Below are 8,973 nucleotides of genomic sequence, written 5' to 3'. Positions count from 1 at the left end.
CATGTTAAAAAAGATCTTAACTGCTACGTAATCCTAAACAGCAAGACGTCCTCTCACATAATCTGGCTCTATCCTGTAGGCAGAGTTCAAAGTTCACAAGGGAGCTCTTGAAAGGGTATATATAGTTAAAACTAAATGATGTGACAAATATGAGAATCCACTAATGGCTTCACTTCCAGGATGCTGGTGAAGGTGAATTACTGTTAGTTTAGTTTGATTTCTTCTTTCTATTTTCTTTACAGTCCACCAGCTGGTCTGACTGCAAAGCTATGGATGTTTTTATTTAAAGCCAGGAGATCTCTGACATCCTTGTGGTTAAGTGGTTTGTAATTTGTATGGACACCCTTGCAGCCCGGCCCTGAAGAACAGAGCTTTCCTTCTTTGACAGAATTTGTGATTACTGTGGAAAAACAGAGGCAGTAGGGAGTAGGCGAGAATTCAAAGACAACGTGTGGTCTTAGATGTAGTCCTCAGAATAATCAGATGAATATTACACAGTTCCCATCTCAGTTTGGAGTTCCTTGGGTGAGAAGGAGAAAGTTCTGAAGGAAAAGAACATAAATATGTTTCATCTCTATCCTCCAATGTTGTCCTTTTTCTCTGTGAGTTGTTGTGTTTGTCCCTTTAGTGAGTGGATTTCCATTCTTATTTAGTGAATTGTCAGCATCTCAGCATCAGAGGTTGAATAAGGAGAAACACAAGTAGACATGTTGTGAATTAATCTGTTGTAAAGTCCACAATTCAGAGCTATTTTAGCCACTTGCAAAATAGCTGTTTTTCTGCAATAATACAACTCTGTGTGGTATCATTAAACTTTTGAAATAAAAATGTCATTTGACTGTTCAGTCCTGTGGGAGAATTGAGGTTATATCTGTCACCTGGGCTATATGTGATCAGAACTCAGACAAACTAATCAGAAGACCAGCTAACTTGATTCATTAATAGGTATTTTATCAAGCAGAGGACAGTACAATTGAGGAATACTTTGTAACTTCCCATTCTGTAGTAGAAGTGACACAGTCTGACACCTTTGATGAATAATAAAAATGACTCAAAGGTTGATTAGGCTGGCACAGGTTTGTCTTCTTTTTGAGTCTGGAAACATTGCCAGTATTGGTGAATGCTCACACAGGAGCAGAAAGAACAGTGTATATAAATTCTACAGGACCTACTGAACCAATAAAAGGCTGAAGGTGACTATTTCCTGGATCACATCATTACCAGTGATGAAAAGTGGTGTCACCACTATGAAACAGAGTTGAAAAAACAGTCCATGGAATACTGACATGTGAATTCCCCATTGAAGAAAAAGTTCAAAAAGTTCATTGAAGAAAAGGCTCAAATTTCCAGAGAAGATGATATCTTTCTCTTGCAACATGGTAACACCAAGCCCCATACCAATTTTAAGATGGTGGAGCATACTGGCAGTCTTGGATGTATTGTGCTACCACACTAACTGTACAGTTTGAGATTTTTGCCCACTGACTTCCAACTGTTCAAATCAATGAGAAGGTCTGCATGGGCAACATTCTCCAAGAAACAACATCGTCATAACAGCTGTGAAACAGTGGGTCACCTCTGTTGCTGCAAATGTTTACAAGCATGGTGTGCATCGCTGATGAAAATGCACAGCTGATGCTGGTGACTATGTTGAAAAATAGTGACTTTTAGCTGAGAATTTGCTCTATCAAATAGTGTTATTGTGCCCTTTGTATCTGTTGTAATTTCCATGGAAATAAATAGGAGGCATTGCTTTCAGAGAGGGAAAGTAATACACTACATATATTTCTTGACTTCACTTGGATTTATATAGGTCTGCAAAATTCTTCAAAGAAATGCAGTCTTATAGGTAGAAAAGTCATTGCTGAGGATGATTGGTGCAGTTTGCATTACTACTCTAAGTTCTGCTGACAGAAGATTTCTATGCTATGAATGTTCTCGGGAGATCAGGTAAGTTTTTGAAAGGTTTCTACAAAGAATATGTGCAATTCTTCCTCCATACTCCCTTCTGGATTGTCATCATCTGCATAAAATACTTTGATTTTTTCCCAGAATGAGGCTAATGTTTATGCTTGTGTCTTCCTCAGTTAGAGAAAGAGACATTTATAAAGGGCTCTTCAAAAGCAGGTTGATTATGGTATAGAACTAATCAGACCTAATTTATGAATTAGTGTTTCTGTTGGCTATACTTAATAAATTAAGAGTTTTTTCTATATTGAACCAAAATGGTCTTAAGTTGCACCAGGGTAAGTTTAGGTTAGATATCAGGAAACACTTATTTACAGAAAGGGTTGTTAAGCACTGGAGTAGACTCTCCAAGGAGGTGGTTGGGTCACCATCTCCCAGTGTGTTTAAAAACTTAAGATGTGGTGCTCAGGGACCTGATTTAGTGGAAGTTTGTTCAGAGTTAGGGTAGTATGATTAGGTCATGGTTGGACTTGATGATCTTGAAGGTCTTTTCCAACCTCAAAGATTCTATGATTCTATGAAAATAAAGTTACAGAATCACATGTTCTTCAATGTTGAGTTTTGTAGACATTGCAATACATAAGCTGAAAAATACTTGACATTGATTAGCTTAATGTTTTCCTATTGGCGACACAAATGGAGAAGCTCATGTGCTCTGTTAAGTTTATTGCCTTTTTGCAAATATATTCCTGATCCAACCACAGAGATGATTTTTTCCTATTTTAAAGCTACTATGCAACCTAAGCTTTTCTGAGGCTTTTACTGCACAAATACAATGAAGAACTAATGTTGATGTGCAGATTCAGGGTGTTTTTTTTTTTTTTTTTTTTTTTTTTTTTGTATTTCTGTTGTTGGATACCAAGTTCTTGTAGAACCATAGTTTACTGTATAAATTCCAGTTGGCCTTTTGGATGCACAGATTATCATACCTTGCAGCAGTAAGCTCTCCAAGCAGACTCAGGTTAGATTCTTGGGGTGATAACAAAGCCTTGCACTGCAGCTATATTTTGACCAGATGTTTATTTTGTGCAATTATATATCATAAAAATGTGAACCCCAGATGGCTAACTGTAGAACTTTGTCTCCTGCAACCATAGTAACTTGAAATCAGTCTTTTATTGTCATTTACATTACTTTAACTTTATTAACTTGTTTCGTGTTTTTGTTTGTTTTTTTCCTTTGCATATTCTGCCTGTATTACAAGCACTAAAGAGAACGTAAGAGAGAGCAACAGAAGTGTGAATTGGGGTAAAACAACCGTTTCCAGTATTTTGTGAATAGTGAAGAATGATGTTCTGGCTATTATCATACCTGATGTGCATTCACTGCAGAGAACAAATCTTTGGTTGAATATAGTAGAGCAAAAAATGCCCCTTTATTAATCTGATGTACACTAAATAACTTTGCATTTGTTACATGGATGATAAATATTTGGCAGATAAATTTATAAACACTTCCACGTTTTATAGATTTATACTGTACACAGTCATGCTACACAGCATGCCCTTTCACAAGTATACATACAACTTTCCTCAGTGTACTTAATAAAAACACTTGGTCAAACATTTTGGTAGTTGGCGATCTGACACAGAGGAGTATACCGGAAAGATGAGTTCACAAGTGTACCAGCTGGACTTAAAAGGGAAAATCTGGAACTCCAAAAGAGAGTTTATCAATGCGCACACATGCAAACACATATATACAATAGTGATGACTGTAACCGGCATCACAGAAGATCACACGTAGCAGGAAAGAAAAAAGAAATTATAAACCAGAGAGGCCAGGACCATTGCCAAGATCTTGTTGTAAATGAGTACACCTAAAATAAAACAGATATAAATTGGAACTCAACTTCAAAATACCCCATTGATGAACATACAATATCTACGTGTTTTCTCACATAAAGAATTTGATACTGTCAGAAATGGTTATAAATTTCTTGACAACGTATGCACACTAGCACACCTGAACTTTGTATGCTAGAGACAGTTTCAAAAACTGTACTCCCATTTGGCAATTTGGGTGAAAGATTGGTAGGAGAAATTAGGAGGAGGAAATAGTTCATAAACCCAAAACAAAACAAAAGAAAAAAAAAATACACTATTTTTTTCTTCTGTTGTTCAGCATTAGGAGATGCTGACAAGTTTTAAAGAAAATCAATAACCTTAAAACACCAACATGTTACAGTGATGGGAAAGAGCTCTTCTTTAATGCCTGACTTTTGCAATATTATTATGCTGAAGAGGAAACTGAACTCTCAAAAGAAAATGTACAGTAAAATGAAACATATGTTTGAGACCAAGTAAGGGATATAATTTAGGTGTCACAATTTTAAGCATTTGAGAGCAATACAGTTATTAATGGAAAGATTTAACTGGAAATTTTACTACAAAATTCTTTCAAAAATGGCTGAAATAAGTTCTGTTGGCACATTGCAGCATTGGATGCTAATAACAAAACCTTATTTTTGGGGAACGTTGCATTTATAGGGAAAAGTTAAGCTTTTAAAACATGAATAGTTTTACGCATGTTTAATTAAAAGGACTAAATGAACTCATTTCTCTTACATCAACATAAACTCCCACGTGCCAATAAACACAATTAAGTATTTAACAGGTTTGCTTTTTGAAACAGTGCTGTTCTTGTCTTACTGCTGAAGCAGTTAGCTTTCCTATGGCAACTACACATTTTTTAACTCCTCTGAAAGGAATAATCATTTTCTTCTGAAGATTTGTAAGTTCTGTATCGTGTATGCATAGAAGCACAAGGCAGAGTGAGAGTCCTGAAAATAGGGCAAGAGTAATGCAGTGAAGGACAGAGCTTTTGACAGAGTTCTCCCCGCTCTCACTGTTTTGAGTCACTGTGTGTGTGCACATATGTTGCAGTTTTCAGCCTGGATTTACTCAGCTTGTAGCTGGAATTAATTTATAATGCAGTAAGTATTGTAGTAGATCTCTGGGGATGTTAATCATTAAATGAAAGACATCCTGGCAATGGCTCTGTTCCAGGCTGGTCAAAGATTCTTGATAAGAACAACAGTAAACAATAGAATAACCACATTACTATAACGACATCAGGCATGTATGAAGGAACAATGAAAAGCATACGCTACAGGAAGACACAGACATTTTTTCATATGTTACACAGAAGTTAACATTTTAAGATCCCCATTAAGTTTGTTAAGACTTTTATTTGAATAAGACAAAACTCAAAGCTCTTAAATAACTGAGAGTTTCTCCTAGTCACTGGAACAAGACCAGTGCCTATGTATGGTGTATTGTCTCGCTGTTTGGCACTGCGACTGGTGGAAGGCTACAGCTAAGTCAAACTTTACTCTTCAGACCATTTCACCTCCAGTGGCAGAAAGCTAAAGCCCAGCTGAGATGAATCTTGGCATCTGAGATGAATCTTGACATCTAAGATGAATGTTATGCAAGGATAAGTAAAGTGTTTTGCACAAGGAAATGAACAGAATGGTATCTGTGCTCCAAGAGTAATGCGTAATACAGAAAGTAATGCTTAGATCCTACATCAACCTGTGTTGTGGATGCATGTATGCATGTATCCTCACACAGATGCACATGCGTCTGTACATGCATTCTTCCCTAATGGTGTAATAATTCAAGACAACTGTATTAGAAAGCTGCACATTAGGCCTTAAAGAAAACAGCTGCCAAAAATAAAAATAATTGAACCCCAAGACTTGAAATTCCTTTCCGATTCTTTGAACCTAATTCAATTCCATCTCATTATTTTTCTTCCTCATCTTCTTCTGTAATATCACCTTTTAAATGTGTAAACCAGACCTAAACAAAATTCATAGATAACTGGAGGTCGAACTAATAACTAATAGGAAGAAAAGTATCTTCTCAGAATGGACTTAATTTACCTCCTTCTGCTGTTGCAGTGCAATGAATGGAAATACAGAGGAACCTTCTTGTTTGTGCACTTAGCTAATCTCCACTTGGAGGAAATGCTATTCCCTGATTTTTTCTTCTACAGTGATGGAGCCTATGCCTGCTCTTGAGGCACTACTTCTGATTCCAGTTATTAGAAATATAGCATAGTCCTCAGCTCCCCATCTAGACAGTCTCCATGTGCTGGACTTGAGTTCTCTTACCCATCATGAATTTTTAAATGATCTTCGTTAGTCGGAGAGAGATGTTCACATCCAGTCATACCTCTTTACCTAAACAAGACATTATCATGCTAATACAAACTACAAGACATGTTTCCTGGTTGGTAACCTGGAAATGTAATTGAAAATTTAATCAGAAGATTAAAAATGAATCCTTGCACTCAGGGGGTTAAAGACACAAGAAGTGAAAACAGAAATGCTCCATTTCCTCCAGAGTGTTTGAAAGAAAACATATGTTCAGTAATCATACTCCAGAATCAAATAAGTTTGAAAGACTGTTTTTCCTCTGCATTTCCTGCCTTCTTGTTCATTAACCTCACTGTAAAATATAGAGTATTTGCCTAAATTAATATTCTTCAGTGCTCTTAGTTCAGAAAGCACAGCATGAAAAGGCAGGCTTTTGCATACAATTTGGAGGCAAGACAGGGATCAAGTCGTGATATGGAATTAGCGCACTCAGTAAATCTGGAAATCTGCTCAGGACTTGAATTGAGCAGAAAACACCAATTGGTAAAGCTGCCTGCAGGTCATTTTTACCTTCACTTACTCTCACTCACCCTACAATTAATCTGTATGCTGAAGTCAGCCTTGTATGATTTCTTCTAATGCTCAATTAAGTGATGCTATTTTTTTTAAACCAATTACCATTACCTGCATTTTTCATTTTTGTTGCCATGGTGAATATCCTGCTCCTTCCTGCTAAGGAAGAATAGTTCAACATTTAATACTACTCTAGTACTGCAAGATTATTACATAGATCTTCGTGCACATTCATGCTTTAATGCAGTAACTTAGTACATCAGAAACAAGAAAAAAGGCAAAACAGGTCTGACTGACTGTTTTTTTTCAGTTTGATGATTGAATCATCTCTGGAGATGGTGCCTTGCAATAGTAACCATACAATATAGGCCTAGGATAGATATGTAGAGAAATGTGTAGTCTTGCTCATTCTAAGAAGTTACTGTCTGAAAGACTTAGTTTTCCATTTTGGTTTAAAATTCCAAAGCTGCATGTCAAACCATGTTACAGAATGTTACTATAAAGTCAGAAGTGAGAGCATGAGCAGTGAGTTTTAATTATTTAAAGTTAGGCATCTGGTAAGAAAAATAATGTAGGATTAAATGAATGGAATGATATGAGAAGAAAGAGCAAAGGTTGACTTAGCTGTCACAGAATGCTCCACATTTCTAAGAGGATGAACAGATGGTGGATCCACCAGGATCCATCAGGAAGGAGGTTTTTCATCTCTGGCTAGAAATGTAGTACACACCTTGGAAGGTCACCAGTTAAATTCAAGCAGGAAGTAAGAATACCATGACAACATACTTATACTCCCAGTTCCATTGTTTTAGAGTTGGTACTCAGCAGTCAATGCAACATATTGTAGTGCTTACTTCTAAATGAGATTACTATACCCAGCTTGGTTAAAATGTACAAACATAATGAATAATATACTTTCAAGAAAGAAGAGTCTGCTAAGTCAAGCTTTTCTGTCAAACAACTTGTCATGAACAAAACTAACATAAATAAAATGTATTTGGCAAAAATCAATGCATGTGGTCTGTTTTACTGTCAGTTTTCACATTTAAAAACAGTGACCATTACAATAAATACCATTATAAATATTATCAGTCTTCTCTGTCTTTAGGAGACATTATACTTTTTGTCACTGCTGTCACAGGCATAAGTATTTCACCTTACACCTTGAAAGGCACAAATCCCTGTATCCTACTTCAATTTAGACTGAAATAATTTTGCAATTAGTGGCCTGTTGTGCAGAAACCAAAAGGGAGAAAGAAGCAGTCTGGATTATTATGTGTCTGTTAGCTTTGACAAATGAACACTGATGATTCAAGTTTTTTGTGTGTCCACAGCAGTTTTGTTGCCATATAAGGCAGTTTACTTTATTCTCTTTTGAAAGTGTATGCAAATGACCTCTTAATTATAAGTTTATCAGGAATCTACACAGACTACTATGTGACTCTTTGCTAGAGATATAAATGAGTGTGGTTAGAAAGAAAGCAAAACTCATACTGTCCAATATTTATTACCTGAGATCACTTTGGAAGTTGCAAAAAGGACAAATTCACTAAAGACCAGACAAAACACTTCTGCGTATAACCAAAGTTAACAGTTGCGTCCAGATCTTTTTTTTTTTTTCATTCAAAACTATGGATTATAAGTATGTAAGCAAATGCTAATAGTTTGAAATTGCATTCATTCCTTTTGTCTTCATGAGATAGATCTTCATCGCATTCAAGATCATACCACTTGATTGTTCGAATAGCTGTTGTCATGCTGGCTCACACAGTTTCAAATATGTTGAGCCAACTGGATCACCAGCTAGGAATATTCTAGCTTTAGGTTTTGTTTAGTATGTTGGAAATATTTGTGGACTTTTGCATTATTCTTCTCTTTTGCTTACTCTTTCACCTTTCTTCTACGTATTATTCTTTTTCATTTTCCTATTAATTTACTCTAATCCTGGACCAAGCAAGGTCCATATGTTGGGTACTTTCTTTGTCTTTAATAATTCCTACTATTGCTATGCTCCATACAGGCTCTCAGGCTGCACATTTCACTCAGTTCAGACATACTTACATATTTATGATGTGGCCAAGGTTTAGGACAAGAACCAGCACTGTAAACAACATAATTTCAAAAGTTATGAGATTTCAGTGCATCAGTGTTTAACCAAAACCCTCAAAAGTTGAATCTTATTGTCCTATGGCCTGTTTCCTCCACAATGATCATATGGTATAGTCTGGATGTTATTCAGTGTTACATACAGAGTTGGACAGAATTTGAAGAGTACAGTGCATTACAAGACAATGTAATTATTTATCACTGCTGTTGAGGTTCACTCA

The sequence above is a fragment of the Cyrtonyx montezumae genome, unplaced genomic scaffold (assembly GCF_038088225.1).
Source record: "Cyrtonyx montezumae isolate F1298 unplaced genomic scaffold, pur_monq_1.0 scaffold_25, whole genome shotgun sequence".
NCBI classification, from domain to species: Eukaryota; Metazoa; Chordata; class Aves; order Galliformes; family Odontophoridae; genus Cyrtonyx; species Cyrtonyx montezumae.
The sequence above is the reverse complement of the archived record's forward strand: the minus strand, read 5'-3'. Positions refer to the sequence as shown.